The following is a 15,351-nucleotide window of genomic DNA, read 5'->3' as shown; positions in this document are numbered from 1 at the left end:
ACATCCGGGCCTCCGAACCACACAGAAATGCTGGGGAATCTCTTCTCTGTAATTAACCAAAACAACCTGGGAGAACACCAAAATATAAGCATATTCCCTTTGGGAACAAGTGCCCCGTGTTTCAGGAACAAAACACCTTTGAAATGTTACAATGAAAGAAAGAGAAGTCAGGCAGCCTGAAGGAAGAAGGGGAGACATGCTTCCTTTCCTGGTTATCTTAAATATTTTAATTGTGATCCTACTGAGATAATTTAGAACTCCTAATTAGGATATTTCAGGGCTGCAATTTGCACAACGGTTTTTTTTCAAATGACTTTCTGAACGCGCCTGGTTGATCGCTGCCCTTTGTGTGTGGCATTCCCCACGCCCACTATGCTTACCCCCAGCCTCTCCCTTTTATACACCCACGTAGGGTGGTTAGAAGAGGAGAAGAGAGACCCACAGCCTGCAAGGTTACCACCTCGGGGACTGCTTATGAACAAGCCAAACATCACCGGTTTTGCAGGGGACCAGTTCAACCAGCAAGGCTTCTGCTGCCGTGGGGGAGCAACATGAGGACAGAAGCAGCTGAGAGAGCATCGATAACCGTCCCCTCCCCACGTTAATAGCCAGTCGAGGAGAGGGGAATTGCTATTGGGACTTGGAAGTTTTAATTGACTTTGCAGTGGTCGTATCACAGAGGCTCATCAGAGGCTTGTCCTTGCCTTCTGAGCAGCGTGGTCCTTGCACCATGAGGTTACACGTCAGGGGCTTCTTTCCATCAGCCTTTGGGAGACATCCTGTGTCTGCCTCACGTGTCCTGAGACCCCATTGCTCTTCGTCCATTTTTTTTCTGGAAATACCCCTTTGTGGGGTACAGTCTGCTGTGCCTGTTCCCTTGTGATCTGCACATCGTGCTGAGCACAGCTAAGAACAAGGCAGCTAAATGTAGCTTTGACTTCCTCAGCCATAACCATCCTCACCTCCATCCTTTGGAAGGCAGAGAAGGTCCCCTCCATCCTCCTCACCTCGCACACTTCTTTGCTGACAAAAAGCACAGGCGTCTGCTGAGGGCTGAAGAAGCACCCATGGACTCGGGAGCACATACACAAGCCTGGCCCAAGGCATGCTGCTCCAACAGCTCTGTTGCAGGCTTCCGTGCTCCCACGTAGATGATGCTCCCCTGGTTTTTGACCCTGTTTCCTCTTCTAGATGGCATGAGGCCATGCAGGCTGGAGCTAAACTCCGTACGCTATAGCAGGTTGTGCATCTCCCTCCACCTCAGCAATAATTCATAATCCTCAGCATGTATCTTATGTCACAGGGGTTACGATGAAAAGACAGGCAGATGTGTGATCAGGAGGTTAAGGTCTCAGGAAGAACCACAACAATCACAGACCCTGTAGTTTTTTCCGGCTGTTATTCTAATTCCCCAGGTATTTACTATACATCCATGGCCAACAAGGTTTTGTACTCCAGTTCTTGTCAACTTTTGTTATTGACTTGAGGCAAACCCATGTGTGAAGGGATGTAACCTAACCCACGTGTGAATGGATGTAACCTAAGTAACTGAAACTCACTGCTCTCTGTTGCAGTGATTGCCACAAGATACCTCTGAACTTCCATAAAAAGAATAAATGAGTTTAAAATTGCAGCCATTCAAATGGAAAACACTGCTGAATGACTACTACATATAACAAAAGTAAAGATGGCAGAACTACAATGGCGAAGCAGGAAAACCTGCACATTTTATCAGCTTCTAGGAAGCTTTAGAAACATAAAAAATAATTCTAGAAATACTACCCTGGAAACATAAAAATGAAAAAATATTGTGATCCAAACGATTACACCAGTCAAACCTGAGCCCATTTGCTGGGTGCTTGTCCTCTCTGCTGATCTGAAGCCACGTGGGAAAATAATATTCAGCTGTCAATGGTATGAAAAACCTGGGAAGAGACCCCGTGAGAAGAGCTCCACTCGTGCTCCCTGATTAAACAACGGCCCTGAGCAAACAGACCTGGCCTCGGTTGCTGGACGATACATCTTGTTCACCAAATGGAAAGAGGACACGAGAGAAAACATTGCTTCGAGCTCATTATTTCCGGGCTGTTTCAGCTGTCAAAACACCGTACAACATCCCCGTAACCTGGGAAAAGGGCTAGAGAGTTCAGATCCAAGGTCCCAGGTTCCCCAGCCATGCAAAGCCAGAGCCCAAGGCATTGTGAGTATCCCATCTCCTGTGCCTCCCTAGCTAGCAGGGATGTATTTGCCTCCGCAGACTGAAGCACTGGCCCTGGAAACGCCTGTTCAGTGGGATGCTCGATTTCCTGCCCCTGAGGGTCACTGCGATAACATCTCTCAAGGTCTCAGCAGAAACAGTTTCTCAACAAGAGGAAAAAAAAAAAAAAAAAAGAGGAGAAAAACCCAAAAGGATGCTTAAAGCAACACATGATTTTCTACAAATCTACTGAGTTATTTTTAGTCTCTCCTTTAGGATGGTATCACAACAGCCAATTTCAGTGCCCCGAGTCCTCCATCTCTGTTGGGAACAGGCCTGCAACAAGGGCATGGTAAGGGCACGTAAAAGTTTTGTGAGCCGAGAGCTAGTGAAACTTGGGCTCCGATAGATGGTTTTTCGTGGCTGATTACAGCTGACAGCTTCGTGTGGATGGGGTGCTTCTGGTCTCTTCTCTGTATGGACTTGCAGGCATGGAGAAAAAGTGGAGTCAGGAGGAAGTCAGGGAAGGATTTATTCAAGCATGGCTAAGACAAGCAGCACATTTATACCATCCTTGTTCATTCAGATTCTTTCAGCTATGAAGTGGGTGGTACTGGTTTTCAGTAGTCAGGATAGACACAGGTGGGATGAGACCCACAGCCTTTTCAGCCCTGCAGCCTGGTACCATTCCTGGAGCAGCTCCCTGCCACGGATAGGAGCTTCTCCATCCTCCCCTGCAGATAAGCACCAGGGTGGGCACAAACAAGATGGTATCCAACAGCTCCCTGGCTGCCTGCCTGGCCCTAAGATGCTCTTCCCCACACTCCTGGAACACACCTGGAGCCCCCGATATGATATGCTCTGCTCCCCCCACACTGCATGACGAACGGCACGTACACCAAACGTAGGTGCAAAACAGCAATAATGAGCACGGAGCAAGAAAAGCAAAGCAGCTACCTCAAATCTAAAACACAGCTCAGCAAATATTTACCAGGCTTGAAAAAAGGTGACTTTCTCCAAGCAGCGAACCAAAATTCAACCAGGGAGAGAAAACATATTGCACTCGCTTTCGTTAGCCTCTGAAGGCTGATCACTTTCCCAGGACTTCCAGGCAGCACGAGCTGCCGCAGTCCTCCAACAGCGCATGGAAGGAGCCTTGTTTTCCCAAGGACTGTATGGGAGAAAGGCAGGAGTGCCGTGGGATAAATGCTGAGCACGTCTCTTCCCGAAGCTATAAATGTGAATCATTTCTCCATTATCATGGTCTGAGGGAAGTAAATGTGCCCGCTTGGAATTTATGTCCCCAAATCTCTGCACCAGAAAGGCTCTGAGCAATCGTCTGCCAGAGCACAAACTGAGAAAAACAGATTTTAAAGATACAGAAGGGGTTGCCTTTGACCAGCTGGTTCTTCCCCAGATCCATCCTCTTCAGGCTGTGACAGCACTGGCAATAAGATTTGGAAAGGGTCAGGGAGATTTCTGCAGAAAAAGCAATGCAGCAGGATGTTGACTCCAGCCATGAGATGGACACAAGACCATAAAAGAAGGGCTCTGGGATAGGAATTGCAGATGTTTACTCTTCCCCACTGGTGAGAAGGGCAACGGTGGACCATCTGGAGAGGCATGTCTTCAGATTTGTATTTCTAGCTCAGAAGAAATCAGTTCAGGAGGTGTCTATATTTATTTACTGGAAATAAGTGTCTGAAATTTACACCCAGATGTTGAGACCCCAGGGCTGCTGACAAGCCTTGTATTAGCTTAGGACTAATGGGCACCATCTGTCAAAGTCGGAGAGCAAAACAGCAAGTTTTCTCCTTTTGGGTTGGATTGCCTCACCACTGGTCTGGCAGAATTGGTTTGCAGATGTGAAAATCATGCTCTTTCTTAAAGAAAGTCATGGTCTTGAGTCATTAAGTATTTCTGATACCTGCAATGAAGAAGCTGATCCATTCTTTGAGAGGTCTTCAAAGGCTTAATCTCTTACATATGGCTACTTTGAAAGGAAGGAACAGACGAGCAATCCCCCTGAGCAGACACCCGGACACAGAGCAGCACTTACAGACTCCTGACTTCTGGTTCTTGGGAGGAACAGGAGCAGCCGTACCAGGCTTTTCTACGGTGTAGAAGAGCAGGTCTCCCCACTGAAGTGGAGGACTAGAATGAAAAACTCAAAACACAGATGAAGATCTTGTATCCTTATAGAGCAAGAGGGATGCCTAGAAGGTTTTCAGTCCATAGGACTTACGTAACCATTCTCATGTCCCACCTCAGTCAGTTTTCTACCAAAGACAACTGAACGCCAGAAATCTTCCAGCACAGACGGCTCTAAGCAACGTGGGCCCAGAGAGGAAAGTGAGTGGATGAAAAGCTCAGGTAGCAGCAAAAGCAGTCCTTCCCTCCTGACAGGCATTCCTGTCACAAGAAAAACGGCAAAACCAAGCTGTCCCGTGTGGATCCTGAGATATTCTCGCCCTTCTGAGAGCTCTGGACCCAGGACCTCCTTATCTGTCAGTGTTTCTTTTCTCCTCCAGGCAGTATCCAGACAAATCCACCCATTAAAAGCAGCTATTTTGGGCTCTATAACCTTGGATTCACAAATGCTTCCAACCTCCTTCTCTCACAAATCTGTCCCGTCCCCCCCCCCCCCCCGAACTGCTCTGTCCAGGCTTCAGGATGTCATCCTGAAATACAAACCAGCTGCAAGACCAAGCGATCTGCATCTCCCTGCCTGTCACTGAACCGTAGTCACGGTGGGGGGCCGAAAACGTCCTTCAAGCATCAGTCAGTGGGTTACTCATCTCTGCACTCAGACCTGCACAGCATTTAAAGCAAGGCAGCCTCCAACTGGGTTCTGCATTCCCTGGCTGAAGCAAGAGCTCCTATTTCTATGCTTGCCCTAGTTTCTGGTCATAATTCAGTGGTGCATTAAGATCAAGGCTGCTCTGACTACCAGTATGCATTTAGAGAGAGGATTTCTCTAGAGGAAGCTTTTAAAAACAGCAGTTCACTTGGGTCAGAAGCCAGCTCAGGTATTAAAAAAATAAAATCTCAACCACTAAGTTACAAAACAGCAAAACAAAAAAATTGGAGAAAGTCGTAAAGAGCAACTGAAACACTTCTAGTATTGGTCAAGTTGAAGATGTCCCTGTTCATTGCAGGGGGGTTGGATTAGATGAGCTTTAAAGATCCCTTCCAACCCAAACCATTCTATGATTCTATGGTAAGCGCATACCAAGATCTGGTTGGAGTTCTCATCAAAGCAGTCTGAGATGCTGAAATCAGCATGGGGTACCGCATCCCATGTGACAGCGCCCTGCCAAGTAATTTGAACAGGAGAAAACAGGAGGAAGGTTCAGGCAACCTGCTGGTAACTTCTCCTGCAAAGGCATGCAGGTGTGGGGTTGTGGAGGACAGGCTGGGTTCATGGGCTGTGAAGCTGCTTGAGGGAGGAAGGAAGATTTTAAATAGTGAGAAGCAAGGAATAAAAGGCAGAGGTGGGGAGGGGAAGAAGGAGGAAGAGTAGAGACAACAAATAACTATTAATTTAGCACAAAGAAACCAACATGTCAAGAACAACATTAATCAAGTCACCGAGGGATGAGACAAAATTCTGTAATTGCCTCTACACCAGTGCAAGAAGCCTGGGTAATAAAGAAGAGAAATGGGAACTGCTCATTTACAGAGCATAAATTTGACCTGCTTGGTATCGCTGAAACCTTCTGGGAAGAATTTGCATGATTGGAATATATAAAAGAAGTCAGTGCTCATAACCTGTTTGGGAAGGGGAGGGGTGCTCTGCGCTGGTATTATCTGTACAAGCCATGGGTGGTTGGAGGGACGTTATCTCCGGCGCGTACTCTGCCAGTGCACAGGGAGAGCGCTGGCTGCTCGTGAACTGATGGGAGGGTCATTAAGCTCCTTCTCTGCAAAATGCAAAGTAAACTCTTACCAGGGGAGCAGTCCAAGTGATTCATCCTGACATTTCTAAAGTCTCCCCAGGACTATAGGTCTTATCTAAAAATTTTTCAGAATTTACCAAAAGTGTCTCTAAAGCTGCCCCCCCTGCAGAGCCATGCCGACACGGACCTTTGTCTGGGCAGAGAAATATGGAAAGACAGCCGAGCTGAAAGTCAGCCTTTGCTTCAGTGCAAGCAATCACACTAATCTTTTAATGCACAGACAAAGCAAATGCCAAACTAATGAAATACCAGCTTATGTGTTCAAAGGGGAAAATTTCAGACCGAACATAGTCAAGGGAAAAAAGTTGCAAGAAGTTAACAAAAGTCAAAGTGAGGATATTTTTCCTAAAGAAAAAAAGGGTGCTAGACAACCACAAATACCATGATTCAAGGAAGACTGCTGTTTTGAAAAGCCTGGGGATAAAAGACCAGTATAAGTGATGTGAGACATGTAATCTTCATGAAGGGAAGGAAAAGTAAAGAGGGATTTGATGCAAATCAGTTTTTTAATTCCTAGTTTATATTCATTGGTAAGGGAAGGGGAGTCAAATAATTCAACGTCCGGACGACTTCACAAGAGCTTAAAGAATCCTTGCAATAGCGATGCTATTTCTGGTATGCCAAGAATAATGCAGAGATTAATTATTTGTTCTGCATTTAGGAGCAGAGGCACAGACATTGCCTTCTACCTTACCTCCTTGTGGCTGACATCCCTGGAAATAGCCACTCTGCTCCGTTTCATTTGCACCCTCCAAAGAACAGTCACAGGTTTTCTACTTACTTTGGGGCCATTTGTTTCAAACAACATGCAATGAAACTCAGTTTCAGCACCGCAGCCTCACAGTCCCAATCCTGGTACACCACATAAAAACATTCCCAGTTCTTGCACTCCAGGAGCCATTTCAAGAAAGTCCACAAAGCCCCCCAACAGTGACAGGTCTGAGGTATGTCTCAAGCCTTTTGTAATCCCTTCTGTCAAAACCCTGTCTCCCAGCAGTTCCTTTCTATCTCCATCAGAAACTCCTAAAGGTCTCCACCACAAAGGCGTCTTCTTTGGCCACAGCAGCTCCCAGTTAAGAACCTCTGAATTTCTTTGAATTTCTTTTCCCCAGTTTCCTGGAGAAAAAACAGCAAGTAGGTTCTCTCAACAATCTCCTATCTTAGTCTTCATTGTGGCTTACTAATCAGCAAGCCATCTCTTCTGCTAATTTCCCCTCCACTGTCTCAGAAAGGTCAACAGGCCAGAATGCTCCAGCTCCACATTCCCCTAAAACCCTTACAGCTTTTCAGTGATCTCTTACCTGCCGATAGCAATGTCTCTCTGCTTCCTCCTTGGCTTATTAAGAAACTAGTAGCGATGGATTTCGGTCTCATGGTCAAATTCTCCAGAGATCTAAAGAGAGTCTGCCTAACGTCTCTCAGCTTCGAGCATACCCAAACCCCGTTACTTACGGGAAAGTGCACGTCGGTGGTGAGCCCCCACCACAGTTCCCCTCCATGGAGTTACTTGATAAGGTTTTTCTCCTCTACACAGAAGCCTATATTCACAAGACTGGAAAGACATTCATGTCTTAGAGAAAACAACTTTTCTAGCTGATTTTGCCTTGATTTGATAATGTTTTTAAAAGCTGTTGGGGTATAAGGAAGAGAGACAGCTTAACCACATATTTTGTTTCCTTAGAAAACCAGGCTAAAGGAAGCATTCAAGTCAGTAACGTTAAATGGAAACTAATAATATCAGACAAGTTAAGAATCTTTTTCAAATGAATCCTCTGGACTATTCAAGATAGGCTCTTGAAAAGCCTATCAGTCTTCAGTTAAATGTTTTATAGACTCTCAGAATCAATCCTGGACACACCGCAGTAGTCAGGATGAAACCAAATTAGTAAGTATTTAAAGGATGATAATATTTATTGACATTACACAGGTTTTATTAGGATAACATTTTTGTAATCTTTTATTTATAAGCTTGGTTGAGAGTTCATGTTGTTCTGAGCACCAAAGGTCTGGGAAGCATGACACAGCGTCAGGTATCACCATTTCAGTTACTATTATGTTAAAATGCTAATGCTAACATAAACCACAGAACAAATTTAAATTGGTTAATCAACAGGTCTCAAAGTTTAATTATCAATAGAGAATCAGCATTTAGAGGGGATATGCCCAAGGAATCCTGTGAGATTAACCTGTGTTATGATAACTAAAACCAAGTTATGATTAAGTTTGCAGATAATGGAAACCATTGGAGAAGGCTAAATAGCAGAAACAATTTCAAAGAGATCAGACTGCTAGACAGAGGCATGTTCAAATACATCCAAATAAGGTCATATCTGGGAACTAGAAAAGCAGACTATTCTCGCAGAATGAGACTGTCTTTTAGCTACCATAACAAAAGAACAAGCAGGTGTAAATTGTCAGCCAAAACCAAGTTCTCCATAAAACTCCCTAGCTAAAAAAAGTTTTCAGGACAATGAAGAAACAGTCCTCTTTTTATTCGTGAGGCATAACTATCCCAAGGAAGCCATGCATAAGACTGGCAAGGTTTGGAGAAGAACTCTATGAATTATTGGGAGATCTGGAAAATGTGCTGGAAAGTACTGATGTTAAAGGGCGTCGCTGATCAGAGCACACATTGTTGGAAAGAAGAGGCAAATGTTATACAGAGGATTATCTCAACAGAGATAAGAAAACCCACACCAGAGCAAGTCATCTCAAAGCTATGCTTTATTTTCCATTGCTTGGCATCTACAACATGCTCTAGCATAACCTCAAGACAAGTTTGACAACAGCCAGTCGGACTGAGATGTCCAGGCTATGTAAAGGAGGTGCCTGTGCTGGAAAATGGTAATTACAGATATTCCCAGACACAGGGTGTGAACTGTAAAAAGAACTTGGACATAAACCCTGAGCTGGACTCCATGCTGCAACAGCTGATTCCCCTGTCTGCAGCTAGCCTTTGCCAGACAGAAAATAATTCTAAGTTTCCCCTTTAGGGGGGGAAAAACCCACCAAAAATCCAATTCACTGAAGGAAGGACTTATACATTCATCACATAAACTACCTAGGGTGTAATCTATCTGGCTTAAAGTGTGTCTATACAGGGACGAGCTCTGCACAGTAAAGCATTTCCTACAAACCCAATTAAGCTGCACAACTGCACGGCACTTACACTGGTGCAGCTGCCTACTCCCCTGCTTTCCAGCCTTTCATCAGAGAAACCCATCATGTTCATGGGACTTCAGCTTGTGAGCTTGTCAGATGCAATACCATCTTTTTAACTATCAAACCAATTTCACTGTGACTCTGGTTTGCTTCCTCTGAAGTTTAAGACCAATCCAAGCAAGATAACTCTGTGCCATAGTTAAATAATCCCACAGCGATCAGAAATCCTTTGATGCTTACATTCAAATAGGAATATTCTTAGAAAAATCTTGGCTTTATCTAAAAAAACAGCCCACCCAATATACTAATAGCCAACTGATCAACAGATAGTAACTTATCTCTAAATAATGCTGATCTGAAGAGAGACTCCAACTTTATGAAAAGACAAGACTCTTGCCAGCTGATTTAAAGATGCAGAAGTGAACACAAGCAGAACTAGCTGCAGGAATGAAAGACGACTACCTCAGCTCAAAGCATCAACATTTTAAGAAGAAAGCAAAAGTCCTGAATGTCAGAGGGGAAAAGAAAAAAAAAAAATTTGATCTAAGCCTAATAAATGCACCAAGCTAGTATACTGCAGCAGAGAAGCATGGGTTAAGGTTTTACAGTGGTGTCTGAGACTGGATCTCCCAGGATGCATAGTCCCTGTCTTGCAGATGACTTTTGAAGACCAGGTTGCCACAGGTTCCCAAATCCCAAAAGAATCAACTGTAAAAGAGCATCGCCATGAAAACTGAGCCCAGGTCTTGGTAGCTGGGCCACAAGGATCCCACAGCAGTAAAGGAGTAGTTGAAGACACGCTCTAGAGAAGCACCAGGAGTGACAAAAGAAAGCTTAAAAACATATTCAGCCCCACGTGCTGGACTTAGCAGAACTGACGTGAAGCGTGCAGCAACTAGAACGAAATGTCCAATCGATAGTCAGGATAAACTCCACAGGTAATTTGGGCATACCTGCTGTGTCTCTGGAAGACACTGGTTTCCAAAGCTTGTCCATGTTCTTGTGGACTATGCAGCAGGTGCATGGAGAGCATTCCTAAAATGCAGCTAAGTTTAAGGTATGCACCGAGCTGGTCACTCTGGTCTCTTCTTTTGGAAGAGTACCGAAATGCTGCCCAGTCATAGTCTTGTTGCAAAAATATGAACTCAAAGCCTTCCACATATCAGAAAGTGACATTAAACATTATTCATCCCAAAATATCCTGTCTCACATTTAAGCACTTCCAGCAGGCACCATATTGTCCACATCATCCTAGGACAGAGTTTGTCACAAGCAGAGGAAAATTTATTTGCCCATCTCCCAAGAAGAGCGGGTGCTGGAGTCTGCATCACTCGCAGCCTCTACACTCGTGAGCCGCCCTCGCTGCAGTCACGTCCTGTCTTGCTGCAGACATTACTTGGTGACAAGAGCTCTGCACCTTAGGTTGTCCAGGGGATCAGACTAGATCCTTACCACCTTCAGAACTACAACTTAGATATCCTTCTGGCCCAAAAATCTTCACTGTAGCATCGAGAAAAAGAGTGAAGAGAATACAGCAAAGACACTTTTATCTTTTTTACTTCAGTTCTCTCTCATTATCCTGTTACCGCAGCTACATGTTCGGTGCTTCATTGTTCATCTTCAGAAAGACTACCTACTGTCTCTTCACATAAAGAGCCGATGACATGAAGGAGGTTTATTACTTTAATGACTTGCAAAAAAGTTACTGCACATGCCCTTACTACCCAATTTGTATTATGCAGGTTGTCTATAAGCTTGATCATTTCTTTCATCTATAAGCTTGTTTAAAGTGCTCTTCTCTCTTCCACTCCAGTTTTTTTTTTTAAATTCTATTTCAGTAACATTGTCAAAGATGTCTACTCACAGAAAGCTTAGCAAATGTTTTGCTACAAAGCCATGCAGTGTTCAGCCTCTTAATCATGTTCATTCATTTGAAGAAGAAACAGGGGCATGGTTATGGTCATAACCTATAATGTTTTTACATACAAAGGCTGAGCTTCCTTATTAGTGGACAGCACATCTTAAAATATTTGTCCCAGATAATTATATGTATAATTACCATAAATTTATTACAGTGCAGAAGAAGTGGGATTCACTTAAACACCTCAGCAAATTACACCTTTTTCTTTGTGTGCAAACAAGGATGGTCACACGTTGGCCACCGCTTGTCAGAGGAGTGACAACTTCTGGGTGAGGGCAGCAACTTCTCTTGTGGCTTCAGTAGATTTACTTGCAATCACCTGTTGCTCTCAGGCTCTGCACTCACATCCTCCGTTACAGCAAAAACATCTTTCCTTGCAGGCTGGACTTCTCCTAGATGTGAAAGGTAGCCCCACATCACACTGAGGCTAGAGACCATGCTAGGCAAATTCAACAGCAGGGCCATGTGTTGTGCCTCCTTTTGGGAAAACAGTACCCCATCACCCCTAGGCAGAAAGCTGTAGGACAGCAAGATGAAGACACCTGTAGGACAGCAAGATGAAGACACCTGTAGGACAGCAAGATGAAGACACACTATTTTCAAATGGAAACACACAGGCACTAGTAGCTGACTTGTGGCATGCAGACCCAAAAGCCCAAGGCAACTTATTCAGCGCACAGAGCTTTTCAAGTACATAATAACTATGATTAAAGACGTCAGCCATGCAACAATAAGGTCTGCATCATGAGCACCAACAGCGGGGCAGCCAGGAGACAATGATAAATATGTACTTGTCATGATCTCTAATTCAGGATATCTGCTTACTAACAAAATGTGCAAGCAGTTAAAAAAAACAAACAAACAAACAAAAAAAAACACAAAACACAAAAACAGGCCAGGGCTGGGAGCAGGTGAGAAGGAATATAAAACCAAAAATACTCAAGACACAGGGTGGCTTCAGGTGGAAGACAGAGAGATAACTGTACTTGGGTGCTGCTCTGCCAGGTTGGCTGTTAAAGAAACTTTTAGAGTATTTTCTAATGCCAGTCTGCCAGACAAGAAAAGACGACCATGGAGCTACACAGCTGTATCCGCTTCCAGTCTCCCCAGGGAAAGGCCTGACCCATTCCTAACAAATTATTTTCAATAGTGTTTTGCAAAGAGAAGGGTCAGGGAAGAAGCAAGCACCCCTAGCAGGAGAAACATGAACATGCTCACCCAAGCTCAATTTTTATTTAGACACACAAGCGTGGATGTAAAGAAAGCGCAGAACAGGCTTTTTTTTGACCGTTACTTAGAGCCAGCAGTCTAATCCCATGTCTGGGGGCAGGTTACAGATATCCTGAAACTGAGGGGTGCATCCAACATGCCTCAGATGGGGCACCTGCCAGGAAGGATTCTGTTGATGAGTTTGAGGTGCTTGCTCTAATTATCTCATCATAGTGACATTCACCATGCAATTCAATCAGCTTCCAGCTAATTGTAGAATATCCCCAAAGACTTCAATAACAACCCAGAAGCCATGTCAGACAGACCGTTTCCATTAAAGCCCTTGGCGGTACAAGCCCACCCATCTTTGAACAGCTGGGGGGTGGCAAGGCAGGTCCTCGGGGAAGCGGCAGAGGTTGGCGAGGTCCCCAGTGGGAAGGGCAGAGCCTTGGCCAAGTCCAATGGGTGCTGCAGCAGAGAGACAAGGATGCAAGAGGAAGGCTTCCCAGGCATGCACCCCTCCTCGGCATTTTGTTGGGGAGCCAATCGGCTCCTCGCTTACTGCAGCGACTCTTACAATTCCTGCCTTCTGCTGGTAGGCACTCAACTCCATCCTTAGTGGTGGCAGTTCCCCAAGACAGCAAAGAACAGCAGTTCAGAGGCAGCAGCAGCTTTTCATGGATCTCTCACCAAAAAGACAGCAAAGAAAATAAAACCTGAATTACTGTCCCTGTTACCCTGCTTGTCCTGGGAATACTACAGACAGATCCCTAAGCCTTGCAGTTTATCATCAGCATCATGGCTTCTCAGCTCCTGACAAGTAAATACACAGTTACTCTGATGCCTTTTGCCACTAATGCAGAAAGGGCACAAGGATGAGGCGAGTTCTTTTATTACAGTCTTTATACAGCGACTCAAATTCATCTGTGCGTCAGCAGCTGAAAACTCTGCGCCTTTCCCTCTCCCAAGATGGTTTTTGGCTGTATATTCATTTCTCCACCAAGACATCTAAACCCCTCACTATTTCATTTTATATGTAATGCATGTTAAAGTTTCCCACTGAAATTCACTGCTCTCCAACCCCACCGCTGTGGTGTTTTATGGGGCAATTACTTTGAGATACAGCAGTGTAGAAGAAACAGAAGTTTAGCAAGCACAGCAAGACACCAAGATTTAAAAAGAATTAAAAAAAAAAAATCTCAACAAGAAAGCTCCTTAGAGGAATGCAATTGATTTTCCAGTCCTTCTACAAGCCTTTCAGACCCAGTATTTTAATTAATATTTATCCTACCTACTTAAATGCAATAATCTGTGCAATGTTAAAACGGCAGTATTCAACAGTGATGCTGTTAATTCTACCCACCGTGGCATCTCCCTATTCCAGATGCAAAACGAAGCATACAGCAGAGAACAGATATATTTTTGCAACCTTTCACATGTGCTGAAAAAGCAACAACAGCTGTAATAATGTTGTTCAAGCAGATAAACATTACAACACGGGAAAGCTTCCCACGTACAACAATGCTTCTTTAAAGCATCAATTTTGTCTTCCCCTCATTTGCAAGAAGTGCCTGCTGTCAGCCTAACTCAACAACTGTTTAAGTCAGTGCTTTGCAAAGCAAACAGCTTATAGGCCACTGAAAAGAGCTCTTAAGATTCAGCTTGCGATGCTCCATAGCTGAACTGAAGCTGTATCATCCCTGGAAATAAGGAGCTGGCATGATCTGTCAAACCAGCTGTCCTCAGCGAGCAATGGGCAGCCATCTGGCCATGGCGCGCTGACCACAAAAGGTAGAAAAAGAAGTTACATTGCCACAGGAGAAGTTTCAGTAGAGAACCAGCTCATTTGGGAGCTATCAAGAACCAGAAACATTGACTCTGCTTTCACTGGCTGTGGCTGTAGGTCAAAACTGGGAGAGGAAGCAGGTTTCCACATAGACGGAGCAGAGCAGACATGGGGGGCAGAAGAGCAATAATTACACTTTGTGCATCCAGGGAGACCAGATCCCTCCAGAGACCTGTGAGAGCTGACAGGAGACATCAGAACAGTCATTCGTGGCAGCAATCCTCATCCCTGACAGTGGCTGCAAAGAAAAAAGGTCAACCCAGAGGACCCTTAAAGTTGATATGAAATGGGAAGCAGCCAGAAGTGGCCCTTCAGCCATTCCTTTGAACTCCCTGGGGCAGCAGGAGAGAAACTAAAGAGGGAAGAGCCCTTTCAAGCAGCAACCTGTGGGGCTGCAGGCTCCCAGGCACAGGACCACTGCTCTGCTCCATGAGCTCCTACGCCCTCACGTACAGCAAGCTCCAAGGGACAGCAACCCACAGTTCTAGGATGCATCACCTTGCGGGCTGCTGGTTAAGGAGAGACCTGCATCCCATGGGGAGGAAATCAGCTCCTCCATAACATTCAGCTCCTCCATAACATTTCATACAACACTTGCTTTCTATCTCAGCCAGGTCAGTAATCTAAGCAGTGCTCGATGCTCATGGCAAAGAGCCATCTCCACCACTGAGAAATAACATGGTTTCTGCCTGGTAAAGACTTGGGGAGAATGAAGGGTTAAACTCCCCCATTGCTGTGCGGCTTTCGGTGTCGCCTCTATTTTTGCAGCACGCCCATCTTCAGAAAGGCTCTGACTGACTCCAATTCAATTACCCTACAGCAAGAGGTGGTCATCACTTGGGGAAGGAAAAAAAAACCTACAAACCTTCTTCAAGCTTCAAACTACAGAGCTATTAGAAATGGAAGAATCCTGATATGTATCAGGGGGCCCTATTAAGATCATTATTCGCTGTCAGAAAGTCTTCAGGCAGTGTGCAGCCTGTTCTAAATATAGATCTATTTAAAGCTTTTCGGGGGGGGGGGGGGGAAGAGGGGGGAAAAAAAAACAAAGTAACTT

This window comes from Calonectris borealis, chromosome 6, assembly GCF_964195595.1.
Source record: "Calonectris borealis chromosome 6, bCalBor7.hap1.2, whole genome shotgun sequence".
In the NCBI taxonomy this organism is placed as follows: domain Eukaryota; kingdom Metazoa; phylum Chordata; class Aves; order Procellariiformes; family Procellariidae; genus Calonectris; species Calonectris borealis.
This window is presented reverse-complemented; position numbering follows the sequence as displayed.